The 20253-nt window shown below is 33.6% G+C and overlaps 1 pseudogene across 1 annotated transcript in view; it reads left to right on the forward strand.

Moving 5' to 3' along the window:
* Window positions 1-218: 218 nt before the first annotated feature.
* The window catches only part of LOC143250403 (glutamate receptor ionotropic, kainate 2-like), a 131312-nt pseudogene continuing 111277 nt past the window's right edge, over window positions 219-20253 (forward strand). Inside the window, exons 1-2 of the transcript XR_013028170.1 lie at window positions 219-537; window positions 3517-3672. The product of XR_013028170.1 is annotated as a glutamate receptor ionotropic, kainate 2-like (transcript). The remainder of the gene's footprint in view (window positions 538-3516; window positions 3673-20253) is intronic.

Genomic DNA, 20253 nt, shown 5'->3' on the forward strand with positions numbered 1-20253 from the left:
CTCCCAGTCTATTCATCTCTTGTTCAACAAGTGATACAATTTTTTAGTATTTTCAACCGTATTTAATTATCCACGTCACTTCCTTATATATCCTGTGACAAATATCAAGGGTACAATTATTTTTCGGTTGCAGAAGTCAAGAAAACGCAGTTTAAATATGACTCGTCGGTCACTCTTCTTTTGTCTCTCTCCTCGTCTCTCTGGAGTAGCCGGAACACCAGGAACTGCATGGCTTGTTGGGCGCATGAGCAGTATCAGCGATGCCATAACAGGAATACGCTATATTGGATACGATAGGAGAAAGACGAAACCCACGGGTTTGCTCGACTCCATCATAGACGGTTTTTATAGGTGAAGCTTGCTTGCCCAGTATGTGTTTTGATTCGGTCACCACGACTGTGTGGGTAATGTGGCACAAGCTGTAACAACCACGAAACCTAACTTTCATCGCCATGAAAACCACAACGATCTCGTACAGTCTACTAATATCTTCACTCCTTGTCCAAGTCCTGTCTCTCCCCGAGAGGATTCTTCTAGGTAAGCGTTTTGACCCTTCTGTTTCTCAGATTTCTTCACGCAGCCAAATCCTGAAACTTGTAATGTCATTACAATAATGGGTTTATCATGTGGTAGTCAATATTTATATATAACTCCTACCATGCCTGTTAAGAATACAGTGGGACCACAAGTACTGCTGTTACAAGAGTAAAGCAAGTCACTAGGTCGTTTCTTTCTTATCTTGACCACAGGATAGAATCGAGGAAAGTACATTGGTTCTGAAGGTTCTCAAAAACAAATAATGTGTTTCATATTTATAACAACCACGTCGTGCTAGAAATGTTAGTTTACGATAACTTCAGTTTACAATAATAATATTTTCACTTCAGAAGATCGTCTTCCAGTAGAACATTTGTTTCTTGTTAAGCATGAAGATGCACAATAGGATATCTGAGCTCTTTAAACAACAGGTAAATAAAAACCGATATTTAACATTATTGGCCCTCATACTTACTTTTACGCCACCAGGGGGCTTTGTTGAAGGCGAGAGACTGATAGCTGTGACCTGGGCCATCTTTTAACTATTGGTTGAAGACTCGCAAATACATAACCAATTAACTGTTTAAATAACTCGGAGATTTAAAATTAGTTTTGACAGGTGGCGCATCTGTGATTTTAGAGGTGATTTTACAATAACTTTAGGTTTCACAGTTTTAAATTGAGTTTTGATAGGTAGCATCCTCTAAACAGATATAACTGAGTGAGCTATAGTTTCCCGTTTATCTAGTAAATCTCTCTCGATAATATAAAGTAAAACACAAATGTTTGTGTTATTATTTGCTTGGAATAATACAGAGTTTGGTTTAGAGGTGATTTTATAATAACTTTAGGTTTCACAGTTTTAAATTAAGTTTTATACTAATAATACTAGACTTCTATCTTATATAGATTTTATAGTGATAATAGATGACATGGTTTTCATGTAAATGTTATACTGACATGGTCTAGTCCATCACGTATATTTTATACTGACATGGTCTTGTCCATCACGTAGATTTTATACTGACATGGACTAGTCCATCACGTAGATTTTATACTGACATGGACTAGTCCATCACGTAGCTTTTATACTGACATGGTTTAGTCCATCACGTAGATTTTATACTGACATGGTTTAGTCCATCACGTAGATTTTATACTGACATGGTTTAGTCCATCACGTAGATTTTATACTGACATGGTCTAGTCCATCACGTAGATTTTATACTGACATGGTCTAGTCCATCACGTAGATTTTATACTGTCGTGGTTTGGTATTTGTACTGACATGGTTTGGTATATAAAATAGATTTTGTACTCACATGGTTAAGTATTTAACGTAGATTTTATACTGACATGGTTTGGTATCTAACGTAGATTTTGTACTGTCGTGGTTTGGTATTTAACGTAGATTTTGTATTGACATGGTTTGGTATTTAACGTAGATTTTATACTGACATGTTTTGGTATTTAATGTAGATTTCACATGGTATTATTTATCACGTATTTTTTGTACTCACATGGTGTGATAATTCAATTATATTTAATATTCAACCTTTCATGGCTTGGTTTCCTAGTAATGTTTGTGCAGTATTTCTATAGGTAGCTTTCAATTTGATTCAGTTCTGATCTTTGATGACCAGATGTACAAGTAGAGGGGACACTAATGATCCACACCTCTCGATTTTTGGATATACTACTAACAAACTTTAATTTGTGCTTCACAAGATGGCGCTATTTGGATTGTATTTTGCCTGTTGAGGATGACACCTTGAACTCACCAGGTTTGACTTTCACTACTGATCATCCGTTGTGGATATCGAGCGGCGCCTTAGTTGGTAATGAAGCCACGCCTTAACTTCACTTAGAACTAATGGAAACACTGGTTGATTTGGTGTTCGTTGGGAATCTCCATTGAACAAATATAGTTTGATTTCAAGTTAGAACTGGCGGAGACGCTCAGGGGTCAAACGAAGGTTAAAACCTTAAAGATAAATTCATATTTCGAGGAATTTTAAACAAACAAACAAGATGGACAATTTACTTTGAATATAACTTTGTCACTTTTAGTTAATGTTTATACATGACTAATGTTCACACATATGTTAGTTTAAAGCCCACGATCTTCACTCACTGTTAGATACTTGTTCGGAGCTATTACTTTTAGAAATAGAAATTATAACATTAAGTAACGGTACACGTTAAAAATTACAGCTTTCAAAAAGGTGTTTACCTACTGAGAGAAGCGTATCGTGACCTGAACATTCTAAGATAAAATACAACGATTTTTAATTGTCGATTATTGTACAGAATGTACTTTGTCAACGGAATATTTTAGTCGCGTATATACAAACATTAGGTACAAAGCAAAACAAAACAAACCATAAAAACATATGTGAAATTAGTCAGTACAAAGAGTCGAGAATTAAAATGTCTATGATTTGTAAATCTTATATTTCAATGATAGGACGAAATAGACGTTCAGTTTTTCTGGGTTACTACTGCACGTGGGTATTTCTCTTGTTCATGTCACGCTGGTGTTATTACTGTAGTTTAGCTGATTTATATGAAAGTATTTGGATTCTACTCGACAACAGACAACATGTTATTGCAACTTATTTCAGTTTTTAACGTAAAAAGAATTTACTTTATTCGATTGACGTTTAAATGCTTATAATTTGCTTAGGCAGGTTAAAATTTAGTAAAATATTCAGTTAAAATTCTACACATTTCGGTAATAAACAGCGCCATCTTCAGGATATCAGACGAAACACAGTACACTGAGGTATGCCATGTTTTTTCAAGTATCCTGAGGATGGTGCAATTATTTCTACCGAAACATGTAGTTTTAATGGTATATTTAACCTTTAAATTTATACAATAAATTATTGTGCATATTTAAACCTTGAATTTCTTACTTATTTCATATTTTCCTTTCCTTCTTCAGGTATATGACGTATTTTATTTGTTTTTCACCAGGTGGCTTGTTTGATATAGGAGATGACGAGGAGGAGTTTGCTTTCCGATTGGCTGTAGATCGAACTAATGCTGACATAAACATCCTGGCCCGGTCCACTGTAGTCGCCCACATGGAAAGACTTGACCGCTATGACAACTTTCGGGCTACTAAGAAAGGTAACCAGCTTTACCACTGTTTTACCACACCCACCACAGAGATTTTTTCTTTTGCAGGAGCATAGTTAAATAAGCACGTATTTATTTGTAAAGCACGGTCTACAGATACTCAATAATATTATCTGTGTGTCTATGATATATTGAACATTAAACTTCAGAAAGTATGTAGAGCTACAAATAGAACTGGAAAAAAAAAAACACCACACTGTTTTACCACACTGGTCTAGTTTGATACAACCTGCTTTATAAACCTTGGTATTCATTTTTAAAAATTATAATAACATATTAAAAACTTTCTTTCATGTTGCAGAGTGTTACAGTACAAGTTTGATATAAATAATAAAACAAAAGATATTCTAAATATCTTGAAAGTGGGATAAAACAAAACAGCAAAGTTTAAGATATTTGAAACTCTCCACAGGTGTAATAAGACATAACAAAAATACTAAAGACATTTTAAACTCCCCACAAGTGTGGTAAGGCATCAAAACAATACTAACAATATTTGAAACTTCCCACAAGTGTGATAAGACATCAAAATAATACTAAAGACATTTTAAACTCCCCACAAGTGTGGTAAGGCATCACAACAATACTAACAATATTTGAAACTTCCCACAAGTGTGATAAGACATCACAACAAAAGTAAAGATATTTTAAACTCCACTGAAGTGTGACAAGACATCACAACAAAACTAAAGATGTTTTAAACTCTCCACAAGTGTGATAAAACATCACAACAAAACTAAAGGTAATTTAAACTTTCCACAGGTGTGATAAGAAGTCACAACAAAACTAACAATGTTTTAAACACCTTCACAGGTCTGGTAAGACATCACAATAAAACTATAGATATTTTAAACTCTCACAGATGCTATAAGACATCACAACAATACTAAAGATATTTTAAACTCCTCACAAGTGTGATAAGACACCACAACAAAACTAAAGATATTTTAAACTTTCTACAAGTGTGACAAAACATCACAACAAAACTAAAGATATTTTAAACTCACCACACTTGTGATAAGTCATCACAACAAAAGTAAAGATGTTTTAAACTTCCCACCGGCGTGATAAAATATCACAACAAAAGTAAAGATATTGAAACTCCCCTAAAGTGTGACAAGACATCATAACAAAATTATAAGTGTCTTAAGTTCCCCGCAATCTTTACTTTCAAATAATATAAAGTACATAAGGACTAAAATCTCTAAAACTTAAGTGAATAAACTGGAATTAAAGGATTTCTGTTAAACGTGAAAAGTTATTTAAATACATTCACTGAACCAGTTCGGGTTAAAAGGTTATAATGCTAATATTGGTTTTGTATAAAAAGAACATTACTGTAAAACATACGTATTTATATGTTTACAATGGTATTTAAGAATGTCATCAAACTTATACTGGAAAAATTTTAAATGCTATCAGTAGCGACACAAAATAATGTAAAGTTCAAATAATAAAACTAGGCCTAGTTTCCATACACAACTCACACTTGGACTGTACTCAGAAAATATTTACAATATACACTTCCTGTGTAAACCGTCTGAGATTCCAGAGTTTGCCAACACTGAGTAATGTACAAATTGAGAACACTCCAGACGGATAAGTCGAGACTTGGCTGTGGACAAAAAATTACTATTTTTGTCACATTCAGCTAGAAGACTTGGATATGTGACGCCGGAAAAAGAACGTATTGTGAAATGTTAGAACAAGAAAAATAAACGTGTTTTATTTTTTTTACCTTAATGCTAATAAACGTTCGATTTTTTCAATTGTAGTTAAAGGTGACAAGTAAATGTAATGCGCTGTTGATGTCTTTTAATTTCTGTAAGCCATTTAATAAAATACCATCCTACAACTGAACCAAGCTTTATACACGTAACGTAATCCGTACGTTCACATCCAGTGATCGAGCTCTGATCGTTTATCTTGAGATATCCACAGTTTAGTTCTGATCGTTTATCTTTAGATATCCACAGATTAGTTCTGATCGTTTATCTTTAGATATCCACAGATTAGTTCTGATCGTTTATCTTTAGATATCCACAGATTAGTTCTGATCGTTTATCTATAGATATCCACAGATTAGTTCTGATCGTTTATCGTTAGATATCCACAGATTAGGTCTGATCGTTTATCTCCAGATATCCACAGATTAGGTCTGATCGTTTATCCATAGATATCCACAGATTAGTTCTGATCGTTTATCGTTAGATATCCACAGATTAGTTCTGATCGTTTATCTTTAGATATCCACAGATTAGTTCTGATCGTTTATCTCTAGATATCCACAGTTTAGTTCTGATCGTTTATCTCTAGATATCCACAGATTAGTTTTGATCGTTTATCTATAGACATCCACAGATTAGGTCTGATCGTTTATCTTAAGATATCCACAGTTTAGTTCTGATCGTTTATCTATAGATATCCACAGATTAGTTCTGATCGTTTATCGTTAGATATCCACAGATTAGGTCTGATCGTTTATCTCTAGATATCCACAGATTAGGTCTGATCGTTTATCTATAGATATCCACAGATTAGTTCTGATCGTTTATCTATAGATATCCACAGATTAGTTCTGATCGTTTATCTTTAGATATCCACAGATTAGTTCTGATCGTTTATCTTTAGATATCCACAGATTAGTTCTGATCGTTTATCTCTAGATATCCACAGTTTAGTAACACTTGTGAATGTGTTCATATGTAACGTTTAAACAATAAAACTTGTGACTGTATACGTGTTCTTCTGTACTCTGAAGACGATGGAAGGCTTCGTGTTTTATTCTGATAATTTCTAAACACTGATTTCAGATTACTGCTAATACAACCTGAAGATAGTGTATGTATATCCTGTTATTATACAATCTTTTTGTTTTCTCGGTTACACAAGACACACAGTGTGTGTTTGGTTGTTGTGTTGACAGTTTACTGTACAATAAGCATGTGGTCAACAGCTGTTTACCGAAGTTTTCTGATTATAGATTTGTATAATCGACTAGCGTTAGGTTGTTGATGTTGGTTACACTAATAATATTATTATTATTATATTGAAGAATGTGAAAATGTTTTATCGCCTTCCTAATTATGTGTAACTTTCTCTAAAAGAAGAAAGTTAAGTTTTGATGCGTTAGATTAAACATTTCGTGTCCCAGTAGTTTCGCTATGTTACCAGTTCTGTAACTTGTATTGGAATAACCTTTACAGTGTCACGAAAGAGACACTTGGTTTAAAGGTTCATCAGTCTTTAGAGCCTTTCAAACAGTGTACTGATGCTAGTGGTAAAGCAAATAGGAGTTTAGGTTGTATCTACAGATTGATTGAATACAAGTCTTTTCAGCTGTATAAGTTTTTCTTTAAATGCTCCATTAGCTGCAAATATCATGTATTCTTTAGGTACTTTTAGCTTATATGTATCATATTAACCAAAGGTTAAACAGAGAGTTTCCGGTTCTGTGTGTTTGTTTCCTAATAACAAAGCCACATTAGGCTATCTGCTGAGCCCACCGAAGGGAATCGAATCCCTGATTTTAGTGTTGCAAATCCGTAGACTTACCGCTACACTAGCGGGGGGCTTCCAGTTCTGACCTTTATGTTTATTTTCAGAACATCACACTTATTAAAAATGACGTAGGGAATGACGTAGATCTTAGGCCTGAATGTGATGAGATGATAGCTGGTACAGTTATAACATTTCTTTTAATATTTCAAAAGAAAAGGTTCCTTGGAAATTTATTTGTTCACTTTAACTTTGGAGATCTCATAGATTAGAGTTACGTGTATAAAGAAGGTAGAGTTGAGAAATATAAAGTAGGAACTTAGAGGTTTGGTATGGATTTCGCGCAAAGCAATACGAGGGCTATCTGCGCTAGCGTTCCTAGTTTAGCAGCTAATCATCACCACCCACCGCCAACTCTTGGGCTACTCTTTCACCAACAAATAATGGGATTGACACTAACGTTATAACGCCCCCAAGGCTGAAAGGGAGAGAATGTTTGGTGTGACTGAGATTCGAACCCGCTACGTTCAGATTATGAGTCGAGTGTCCAAACCACCGGACCATTCTGGGCTAAGCTGATTTATACCTGTTTTATCACATTTTTCTGATATGCTTATTATGAGTTTTTTAAAAATATTCACTAGTATTATATCACTAATACTAATAGGTATTATCTTGAATTTTATTCGGGTTTCAGTCTATCGTGTAGTATTAAGTTTGTATGTAAGTTTCCCATAAAAAAGAAACGTCCACGTTTCGAAAGTTTATAGGGTTTTTACCGCGTTGTATCAGTACTTTGTGAACCTATGTGTTTTTCTGACGTCAGGTATGTAGTCAAGTCTCACGTGCAATACATAGGGCGTAAGTTGTGTAACGTATAATATTTAGTTTCTGTGCAGTTTGATGTTTAGTATTGAGGATAAGTTGTGAAATATATGGTTTAAGTTTGACAAGACTTCAACATTTCCGATTAAAAACAAAATTAAGGTATAGATACAAGTTATTAACACATTTAGGAATCAGGATGACATATCTTGGGCCATTTATTATGTACCCTTGATCGTAGCTTTATTAAAGTACGTGTCTTAACCTACAACAGATTATTGGTGCATATTAAAGGAATTATTATGAACTGTATTTCAAACATAATATTTGTTGATACTTTGGTTGGTGCCTTTCAGATGATATATTTTTTTATAAAATAGTGATTGGTGCCTTTCAGATGATATATTTTTATAAACTCTCGGTTGCTCTCTTTCAGATAATATTTTTTATAAAATATTGGTTGGTGTCTTTCAGATGATATTTTTTTTATAAAATATTGGTTGGTGTCTTTCAGATGATATTTTTCATAAAATATTGGTTGGTGCCTTTCAGATGATATTTTTTATAAAATATTGGTTGGTGCCTTTCAGATGATATTTTTATAAACTATTGGTTGGTGCCTTTCAGATGATATTTTTATAAACTATCGATTGGTACCTTTCAGATGATATTTTTATAAACTATTGGTTGGTGCCTTTCAGATGATATTTTTATAAACTATTGGTTGGTGCATTTCAGATGATATTTTTATAAACTATTGGTTGGTGCCTTTCAGATGATCCTCTTTATAAACTATAGGTTGGTGTCTTTGAGATGATATTTTTAATAAAATATTGGTTGGTGCCTATCAGATGATATTTTTACAAACTATTGGTTGGTGCCTTTGAGATTATATTTTTTATAAACTATTGCTTGGTGCCTTTCAGATGATATTTTTATAAACTATTGGTTGGTGCCTTTCAGATGATATTTTTATGAACTATTGGTTGGTGCCTTTCAGATGATATTTGTATAAGCTATTGGTTGGTGCCTTCCAGATGATAATTTTTACAAATATTGGTTGCTGCCTTTCAAATGATACTTTTTATAAAATATTGGTTGGTGCCTATCAGATGATATTTTTTACAAACTATTGGTTGGTGCCTTTGAGATTATATTTTTTATAAACTATTGGTTGGTGCCTTTCAGATGATATTTTTATAAACTATTGGTTGCTGCCTTTCAGATGATATTTTTATAAACTATTGGTTGGTGCCTTTCAGATGATATTTGTATAAAATATTGGTTGGTGCCTATCAAATGATATTTTTTCCAAAACTATTGGTTGGTGCCTTTCAGATGATATTTGTATAAGCTATTGGTTGGTGCCTTCCAGATGATAATTTTTAAAAATGTTGGTTGTTGCCTTTCAAATGATACTTTTTATAAAATATTGGTTGGTGCCTATCAGATGATATTTTTTACAAACTATTGGTTGGTGCCTTTGAGATTATATTTTTTATAAACTATTGGTTGTGCCTTTCAGATGATATTTTTTTTATAAACTATTGGTTGCTGCCTATCAGATGATATTTTTTATAAAATATTGTTTGGTGCTTATCAGATGATATTTTTATAAACTATTGATTGATGCCTTTCAGATGATATTTTTTTATAAACTATTGTTGGTGCCTTTCAGATGATATTTTTTTATAAAATATTGGTTGGTGCCTATCAGATGATATTTCATAAGCTATTGGTTGGTGCCTTTCAGATGATATTTTTTATAAACTATTGGTTGGTGTCTTTGAGATGATATTTTTTATAAAATGTTGGTTGGTGCCTTTCAGATGATATTTATTGCCTTTGGATTATTTTTTATGAATTTCATGTTTGTGACCCCACGTGACGTTGTTATTTTTTTTTTTTTCTTATTGAAACTTATTAAATGTCAGATATTTATGTCCAAATGACCACTTTTAAAATGAGATAAGTTTACGGTGAGCGAGCAGCAGCTATTCACAATCTGACATCGGTAATGTTCAGGGTTCGATTCCCAGTAGTGTACAGAACTCAAACGCCGTTTTGTAACTGTACTTTATCAGTGCAACTGTGTAATCTCACAAACTCTTACACTTGATGGAACTAATATGAAAGTGTAGAGTTGGGATAGAATAACCGTAGTGGTACATAAGAAGTGTCTGGTTAATTTAACTTGTAATTAAGACGGTTCTGCAAGTATTACAATATTAGGACGTTTGGTCAGAAAAACGAGCATGTCCTGACTACACCCAGCACTATATCTTCAATTTAAGTTTAGTTGTTTCTTTTAAATTTTATGTTTCAAGATCGGAAGCTACTTTAACATCTATTTTGAGTCATACAACAACTGACCATTAATTTTATTCCAACAACTCTCGATTAACCGGCATGGCCAGGTGGTTAAGGCGTGCGACTCGTACTCAGAGGGTCGTGGGTTCGCATCTCCGTCGCACCAAACATGCTCGCCCTTTCAGCTCTGGGGCGTTATAATGTGACCGTTAATCCCACTATTCGTTAGTAAAAGAGTAGCTAAAGAGTTGGCGGTGGGTGGTGATGACTAGCTGCCTTTACTCTAATCTTACACTGCTAAATTAGGGACGGCTAGCGCAGATAGCCCTCGAGTAGCTTTACGCGAAATTAAAACAAAAATAAACAACTAATCTCGAGTGTATTCAATGTCTTCACTAAAATAGAGAAAACGAAAAGAAAAAGGCCTACGTCGAGAGTCGATGTAAAACAAGTTTCTGTTTTGTTCTCTGAGAGATCGTTCAGCGTGCAAACAGATACGTGCATCTGGACTGACGACACTGATTGCTTCGCTACCTTTCTTCCGGTTTTCGACATCCAACGACAATGTTACAGTAGTGGTGTCTCTTAGAGTTCCACACTCCTTTCGTCGTATCTCAACTGAGAAACTGACGTAAAATATAAACACATACGATTCAAGAGAAAGGCTTACGAATATTTGTGTAAAGAAAAGCGAAACCAACACCTTTCCATATGATGTTTTACCTCTCATGTCGAAATATTTACCGTTCTCTGAGAAAGCTAAATTTTGATAAAAATAACATCGTTCACTCGATAAAGCAATATTATAAGGACAACATCACTAGAGGACGTCCAGTTTAACTGGGAGAATCATCACTAGAGGACGTCCAGTTTAACTGGGAGAATCATCACTAGAGGACGTCAAGTTTAACTGGGAGAATCATCACTAGGGGACGTCCAGTTTAACTGTGAGAATCACCAAATGAGAACATTTCCTGTATACAGAAAATGTTTTCAGCAACTCGTTATATGGTTAAAATTCGTCGGTTTAATATATTAAATTACCACATTAAAGAAATAAACTGGAACCTAACTTGTGGTCTAGGTTTAGAATTGTAAATTAACATAAGAAGTAAACTGGAACCTATCTCGTCGTATAGGTTTAGAATTGTAAATTAACATAAGAAGTAAACTGGAACCTAACTCGTGGTCTAGGTTTAGAATTGTAAATTAACATAAGAAGTAAACTGGAACCTAACTCGTGGTCTAGGTTTAGAATTGTAAATTAACATAAGAAGTAAACTGGAACCTAACTCGTGGTCTAGGTTTATGTGTGTAAATTAACATAAAAAGTAAACTGGAACCTAACTCGTGGTCTAGGTTTAGGTGTTAAATTAACATAAGAAGTAAACTGGAACCTAACTCGTGGTCTAGGTTTAGAATTGTAAATTAACATAAGAAGTAAACTGGAACCTAACTCGTGGTCTAGGTTTAGAATTGTAAATTAACATAAGAAGTAAACTGGAACCCTAACTCGTGGTCTAGGTTTATGTGTAAATTAACATAAGAAGTAAACTGGAACCTAACTCGTGGTCTAGGTTTAGGTGTTAAATTAACATAAGAAGTAAACTGGAACCTAACTCGTGGTCTAGGTTTAGGTGTGTAAATTAACATAAGAAGTAAACTGGAACCTAACTCGTGGTCTAGGTTTAGGTGTGTAAATTAACATAAGAAGTAAACTGGAACCTAACTCGTGGTCTAGGTTTAGAATTGTAAATTACCATAAGAAGTAAACTGGAACCTAACTCGTGGTCTAGGTTTAGGTGTGTAAATTAACATAAGAAGTAAACTGGAACCTAACTCGTGGTCTAGGTTTAGAATTGTAAATTAACATAAGAAGTAAACTGGAACCTAACTCGTGGTCTAGGTTTAGAATTGTAAATTAACATAAGAAGTAAACTGGAACCTAACTCGTTGTCTAGGTTTAGAATTGTAAATTAACATAAGAAATAAACTGGAACCTAACTCGTGGTCTAGGTTTAGGTGTGTAAATTAACATAAGAAGTAAACTGGAACGTAACTCGTGGTCTAGGTTTAGAATTGTAAATTAACATAAGAAGTAAACTGGAACCTAACTCGTGGTCTAGGTTTAGAATTGTAAATTAACATAAGAAGTAAACTGGAACCTAACTCGTGGAACATAAGCAGTCACTTGATGCTGTTCTTAACGTAAACATGTTTGTAGACATTTGCCTGTTTGTCTTGTTTCCTCTAGATCTGAAGAAATCTGCTATAGAAGACGATTTCCTGATTTTATTTTTGTCTTGATTAGTTGTTTTGATTATATCTTTGAAAAGTTGTTTTATTTATTTTTTTACAGTCGCATCATTGAGCTGGTGTCTAAGACTAATATGGAAGACACTACTAGTGTAATAGAACTGAAAACAGTTAATGTACCATTACAACATATTAACTGGTAGAAAATCGTGTTAAATGTCTCAAATGTTTAACACCATCAAAGTGCATTTTATTTTAATTAACTTATAGTGAATTTTTCACTTCTAAATAAAATACGTTTCCTTAGAAATAAGAATCCGCGAAATTAATATCACGCGTTTTCCGTAAAATTATTACGGGTTTTTATAAAACATGTTTTGTTATAGGAATGAATGAAAATACATCTTAAATATTATTCAAATTAACCAGACTTTTTTTAGCTATTTTTCTTGTCTTAAATTTGTAAGCTGTAATAAATAATATCTTATGTTCTTTGCTTATTTAATCAAAACAAGAAATATTAAAAACATGTTGCATTAATAATGTTTACATATTATAATTATTTATCATGTATTTCTATAATTCCTTTAAATTATTACCAGTATATTTTATTAACTAAAATTGACGTATATTTCGCATCCTTCTTAGGATTGAATTTTTTTATATGAAACGATTTTAAACACGTAAATAACCCGACATAAAGTTGATCCCAACAGATGTCGGGAAAAGTATAAGGTAACAGACCCATCCGTCGCAAATACTTGAATTATAAACATATATTCAGATTTGCAATAAGAATTTTCATGGCCTAAATATCAATTGTACTTTAATGGTATTGGAAAACATAGGAATGTGTATCATGTTGGGACTCAGGATCACACACAAAGGCACTTACAACAAGTCGTACCCCAGCCATGATAGGTAAGGTTTGACCAATGAGAATTAAAGATCACATAAGTCAGTAGGAGTAAAAGCTTTTTACGTGAACCATTCAACAGCGCCTAATATAATTAAGAATGATTTCCGACTGGATAAATCATAGAGCTCACGTGCACCGACGTATTCATTCATCTGGTACTGCCGTATACTTCAAACATCTATTCCATACGAAAACAAAGCAGACAAGCCTCAAGAGGCCTGTACTTTTGAATTTATATCCAAGTGGAATATCTGAAGGTGCAATGGGAAACGGTCGCTCTCGTATATTAGATGAATTGTGAAAAGCATGCAGGTGGGTGTGGTGTGCTTTGAACCTGACAGTCTTACGACGGACCCTTTTATAGTGAAAACTTCGCTGTTATTGTCGAAACATCAACGTCATCGTATAGAGCACGAATAGAACGTCATCGTGTAGAGCACGAATAGCAACGACGTGGTTAGGCTTTTAACTCACTTTAATCAAACAAAATCATTTCTGTTACTCAACGTTTATAGAATTATGTTCCATACTCCAACACTTTAAGTGTGTTTGGGCTGATAACATCACGTGCACATGACCGAATGAGTGGTTCGTAGTGCTCGTACATTCATGACTTCAAAAGATGTATGCCTTGTTATCTTAACTTCCTTTCTCAGGAAACTCACGTCCCAATCTCTGTACATGATTAGGCTTGTGACCCACAGTGATACCAATGTTCTTTCTTTCCATCCATTAATCATTGTCCACTCTCTGAAATGTTCAACAAATCGAACGCAGTAGAGAGACATCAAATCTTCGGTTTCTTATTGAAACCAGTCTGTAGATAATAATAAACTGTTCTGTTTAAAATGATGAATTTTTATTTCTATATAGTAACACAATATACCTGAAAATAAATTACAGTTATTAATAGTATTAATACCAATGTCTTATGACTCTCTAACAGTTTTTAATGGTGCTAATACCAACGTCTTATTACATCGTAACAGTTACTGATGGTATTAACACTAATTTCTTATTACATTGTAACAGTGATGGTATTAATATCATGTCTTATGACATTGTAACAGTGATGGTATTAATACCATGTCTTATGACATTGTAACAGTTATTGATGGTATTAATACTAATGTCTTTTATGTGTATGTGCGTTTTCTTACATCAAAGCCACGTGGGGCTATCTTCTATGTTCATCGAATGGAATGGAACCTCTGGTTTTAACGTTGCAAATCTGAAGATTTATCGCTGTCTCAGCGAGGGACTAATGTACTCATTTTTGGTGCCTTGTAACAAACGTACACATCAGTTATTACTGTCTTTGTTTTATATGACACATATACGTTACTATGGAGAATCATACATGGACTTCTCAACGCCAAAATGCTATTCATTTATTTGCGAGCTATCAGCACTCATTACATTGTATGATTCTTTACATTATTAATATTTGTAACCTCGGCCATATAATAATGAACTTTGTAACATGAGTCCACTGGCCCTCTGTTGGTTCTAGTAATTAGATTTCCCTAATGTTTCTTACTTTATTAAATAATCTAACCTATATGAAAATTAGTGTGTGTCACGTAACGCTTAAATTCTCGATATAAGAGGAGCCGCAAAATGCATTTATCCAGATATACAATTTGGATTAGTGCCTGTGAGTCACTATTTTAGTGACCGGGGTGTCGTGAAACATTACATTTTAAACTTAACATGCTCTGAATTCGGCTACTTTCTGTTATACCATCAGCATTGTTAATAAAAAATAAACCGATTTAATCAACGAGGACTCAGCAAATATTTTTCCAAATTTATTTTTAATTTATAGTTTCAGTACATCGAACCTGCACGGCCAGGTGGTTAAGGGGCTCGACTCGTAATCCGAGGGTCCCGTCGCACCAAACATGCCATTTCAGCCGTTGGGGCGTTATAACGTGACGGCCAATCCTACTATTCGTTGGTAAAAGAGTAGCCCAAGAGTTGACGGTGGGTGGCGATGACTAGCTGCCTTCCCTCTAGTCTTACACTGCAAAATTAGGGACGGCTAGCGCAGATATCTCTTGTGTAGCTTTGCGCGAAATTCAAAAACAAACAAACAGTACATCGACTATCAACAATATTAAGTTATGCTTTAGTTGCTTAGCAACGTGACATAAAACCGTTGTTGGAACGTAGCGTTATCAAAATACACTGACTTTTCCATGTATCATGTTTTTACTGTAACCTTTGTACCAATGATTAGTCTATGGATATGCTATGAATTCATTTCATGAATGATATTATTTTTGATTGGCTCATAACGTTAATTATTGACGTTGGACTGCTTAGACCAGTGGTTCTTAACGTTGTTGGAGGTACTGAACCCAAGTTCTGCTGTACCAAGAAACTGTACGTTTCTGTCTCTTGATTTCACAATTGTTTTTGTTTCAGCTAGCTGCGAAATGTGGAGCTAGTGAATATTATGGAGTTGGGTGGGTGTACTTGTCCCGTCATTTTGTACAAGCTACACGCTAGTAGTAAAATAAATACTAGATGAATATATCACACAAATTTTAACATATCCAAGACTGTTCAGCATTGGTAACTTACCAAGTATTAACAGATATATATTTAAATAAAGTCTTTCTTTTAGCAGTGTATAATTTCGCTCCAACACCGTTTCTGAATTTAAAAGTGATATGCAGACACAGTTATTACTATTAGAAACATATATTATTATAAACATAACATAAACCTAAATCTGTTTATAACAAATCGTTTGGTTTAGTCTAAGAATTGTAACGATAAATCGTTCAGAATAGAAATTGCTAGAATTCACTTAGGTTGAGAGGTAATAAAGAAATAGTTAAAAAAAACAAAACAATTATGGATACAGGGCCAAAGAAACAATAGAAATATATTTACTAATTTCACGTGTGAATGCTTGTACCGACCTCTTGGAACTCAAAGTAACAAATTAAACTTAAACAGCGACATCTATCGTCAGTTCTAGTATAACAGGTACCTTCATAACATTATAAAATATGTAGCGACAGAAACGTTTCTTGAAAGATAAGGGTTATATACCTGTATTTGTACGTTTCTTGAAAGATAAGGGTTATATACCTGTATTTGTACGTTTCTTGAAATATAAGGGTTATATACCTGTATTTGTACGTTTCTTGAAATATAAGGGTTATATACCTGTATTTGTACGTTTCTTGAAAGATAAGGGTTATATACCTGTATTTGTACGTTTCTTGAAAGATAAGGGTTATATATCTGTATTTGTACGTTTCTTGAATGATAAGGGTTATATACCTGTATTTGTACGTTTCTTGAAAGATAAGGGTTATATACCTGTATTTGTACGTTTGTTGTATGATAAGGGTTATATACCTGTATTTGTACGTTTCTTGAAAGATAAGGGTTATATGTCTGTATTTGTACGTTTCTTGAAAGATAAGGGTTATATGTCTGTATTTGTACGTTTCTTGAAAGATAAGGGTTATATACCTGTATTTGTACGTTTCTTGAAAGATAAGGGTTATATATCTGTATTTGTACGTTTCTTGAAAGATAAGGGTTATATACCTGAATTTGTACGTTTCTTGAAAGATAAGGGTTATATACCTGTATTTGTACGTTTCTTGAAAGATAAGGGTTATATACCTGTATTTGTACGTTTCTTGAAAGATAAGGGTTATATGTCTGTATTTGTACGTTTCTTGAAAGATAAGGGTTATATACCTGTATTTGTACGTTTCTTGAAAGATAAGGGTTATATACCTGTATTTGTACGTTTCTTGAAAGATAAGGGTTATATATCTGTATTTGTACCTTTCTTGAAAGATAAGGGTTATATACCTGTATTTGTACGTTTGTTGTATGATAAGGGTTATATACCTGTATTTGTACGTTTCTTGAAAGATAAGGGTTATATGTCTGTATTTGTACGTTTCTTGAAAGATAGGTGTTATATACCTGTATTTGTACGTTTCTTGAAAGATAAGGGTTATATACCTGTATTTGTACGTTTCTTGAAAGATAAGGGTTATATATCTGTATTTGTACGTTTCTTGAAAGATAAGGGTTATATACCTGAATTTGTACGTTTCTTGAAAGATAAGGGTTATATACCTGTATTTGTACGTTTCTTGAAAGATAAGGGTTATATACCTGTATTTGTACGTTTCTTGAAAGATAAGGGTTATATGTATGTATTTGTACGTTTCTTGAAAGATAAGGGTTATATACCTGTATTTGTACGTTTCTTGAAAGATAAGGGTTATATACCTGTATTTGTACGTTTCTTGAAAGATAAGGGTTATATATCTGTATTTGTACGTTTCTTGAAAGATAAGGGTTATATACCTGAATTTGTACGTTTCTTGAAAGATAAGGGTTATATACCTGTATTTGTACGTTTCTTGAAAGATAAGGGTTATATACCTGTATTAGTACGTTTCTTGAAAGATAAGGGTTATATATCTGTATTTGTACGTTTCTTGAAAGATAAGGGTTATATACCTGAATTTGTACGTTTCTTGAAAGATAAGGGTTATATACCTGTATTTGTACGTTTCTTGAAAGATAAGGGTTATATACCTGCATTTGTACGTTTCTTGAAAGATAAGGGTTATATACCTGTATTTGTTCTGTAATGGTTTGAACTTGTGCAACGTCTACGGAAAATTCGTTTTTTTTCTTGTGCTCGTTAATAGCATTTCATTAAAGTTTCAAGTCGTGATACCAGATATATTTAATATGAATTATTTAATTAATTTAAAAGTAAGTACGTTTTGCTTGTTGTAATACAATGTTCACAAGCCATAACTACATACACTGTTTACATGTTTTCCTCTCTGTAAAAGTCACTACGAAATACAGTGGCTTATAAAGACGTCATACTGAGCCACTCGAATTTAGTTGGAAGAATTTATGGCTATATTGGTAAATTTATTACACCTAGATGTGAAAATTCGTTGAGTACTGATTTTTCGTATTAAATTTTTTTGTGAAGTTCGATTTCTAATTAGTTTTCTAATGAATCATCTCCTCACCGTGAGAGAACAGAAGCAGTATTTCTGTGACCAACTAGCTGCACACGGAAAATCGATGCAGTTTTTAGGCTAGACGGAGCTGAAGTAGACTTCGAGTCTGAAACGTTCACAATTTAGATAAGGGGATTCCTGGAAGTGGATGATATATGCTGAAATAGCCATCTAAAACAATTCACAAACAAAATCTACCAAGAAAATGTTTTGTGCACACAAAACATTATTTAACAAATGTTACAGTTTTAAGAGTTTGTATTGTTTATTCTATGGATTAATCGCAATATATGGAAGAACATATCTGGTCTCAAGAACGAAATAACAAGTCATAACCATACATTACACTTAAGTAACGCTTAATCTTTCTTGAAAGATTACTCAAAGCGTATTAACCCTCCAACAGGTGCAATGATAAAATGGAATTTCCGCTGCCCCTAATGGGTTTTGTACAAATAAACCATTGTGTAGCTTATTTTCTAACAATAACAACAAAATAACGAGTGGTAAATATTGTTGTATAGATTTATATGAACAGGCTTAACTTTAAATGGTCCACGTTGATGGAACTATTTCAAATATGAAAAGAGAAACGCAACATGGCGTAAACATGGCGTCTAAACAAGCTCTAGAGATACATTCATATCATTTTAAACATGGCGTCCACACAAGCTCTAGAGATACATTCATATCATTTTAAACATGACGTCCAAACAAGCTCTAGAGATACATTCATATCATTTTAAACATGGCGTCCAAAAAGGCTCTAGAGATACATTCATATTATTTTAAACATGGCGTCCAAACAAGCTCTAGAGATACATTCATATCATTTTAAACATGGCATCCACACAAGCTTTAGAGATACATTCATATTATTTTAAACACGGCGTACAAACAAGCTCTTGAGATACATTAATATCATTTTAAACATGGCGTCCAAACAAGCACGAGAGATACATACATGTCATTTTAAACATGGCGTCCAAAAAGGTTCTAGTGGTACATTCATATCATTTTACACATGGCGTCCAAACAAGCTCTAGAGATACATTCATATCATTTTAAACATGGCGTCCAAAAAGATTCTAGAGATACATTCATATCATTTTAAACATGGCGTCCAAACAAGCTCTAGAGATACATTCATATGATTTAAAATATGGCGTCTAAACAAGCTCTAGAGATACATTCATATCATTTTAAACATGGCGTCCAAAAAGGCTCTAGAGATACATTCATATCATTTTAAACATGGCATCCACACAAGCTTTAGAGATACATTCATATTATTTTAAACATGGCATCCAAACAAGCTCTAGAGATACAAAAATATAATTTTAAACATGGCGTCCGAACAAGCTCTAGATATACATTCATATCATTTTAAACATGGCGTCCAAACAAGCACGAGAGATACATACATGTCATTTTAAACATGGCGTCCAAAAAGGCTCTAGAGATACATTCATATCATTTTAAACATGACGTCCAAACAAGCTCTAGAGATACATTCATATCATTTTAAACATGGCGTCCAAACAAGCTCCAGAGATACATTCATATAATTTTAAACATGGCGTCCAAAGAAGTTCTAGTGGTACATTCATATCATTTTAAAATTGACGTCCAAACAAGCACGAGAGATACATACATGTCATTTTAAACATGGCGTCCAAAAAGGTTCTAGTGGTACATTCATATCATTTTAGACATGGCGTCCAAACAAGC

Source organism: Tachypleus tridentatus, chromosome 5 (assembly GCF_004210375.1).
Source record: "Tachypleus tridentatus isolate NWPU-2018 chromosome 5, ASM421037v1, whole genome shotgun sequence".
Classification (NCBI taxonomy): domain Eukaryota; kingdom Metazoa; phylum Arthropoda; class Merostomata; order Xiphosura; family Limulidae; genus Tachypleus; species Tachypleus tridentatus.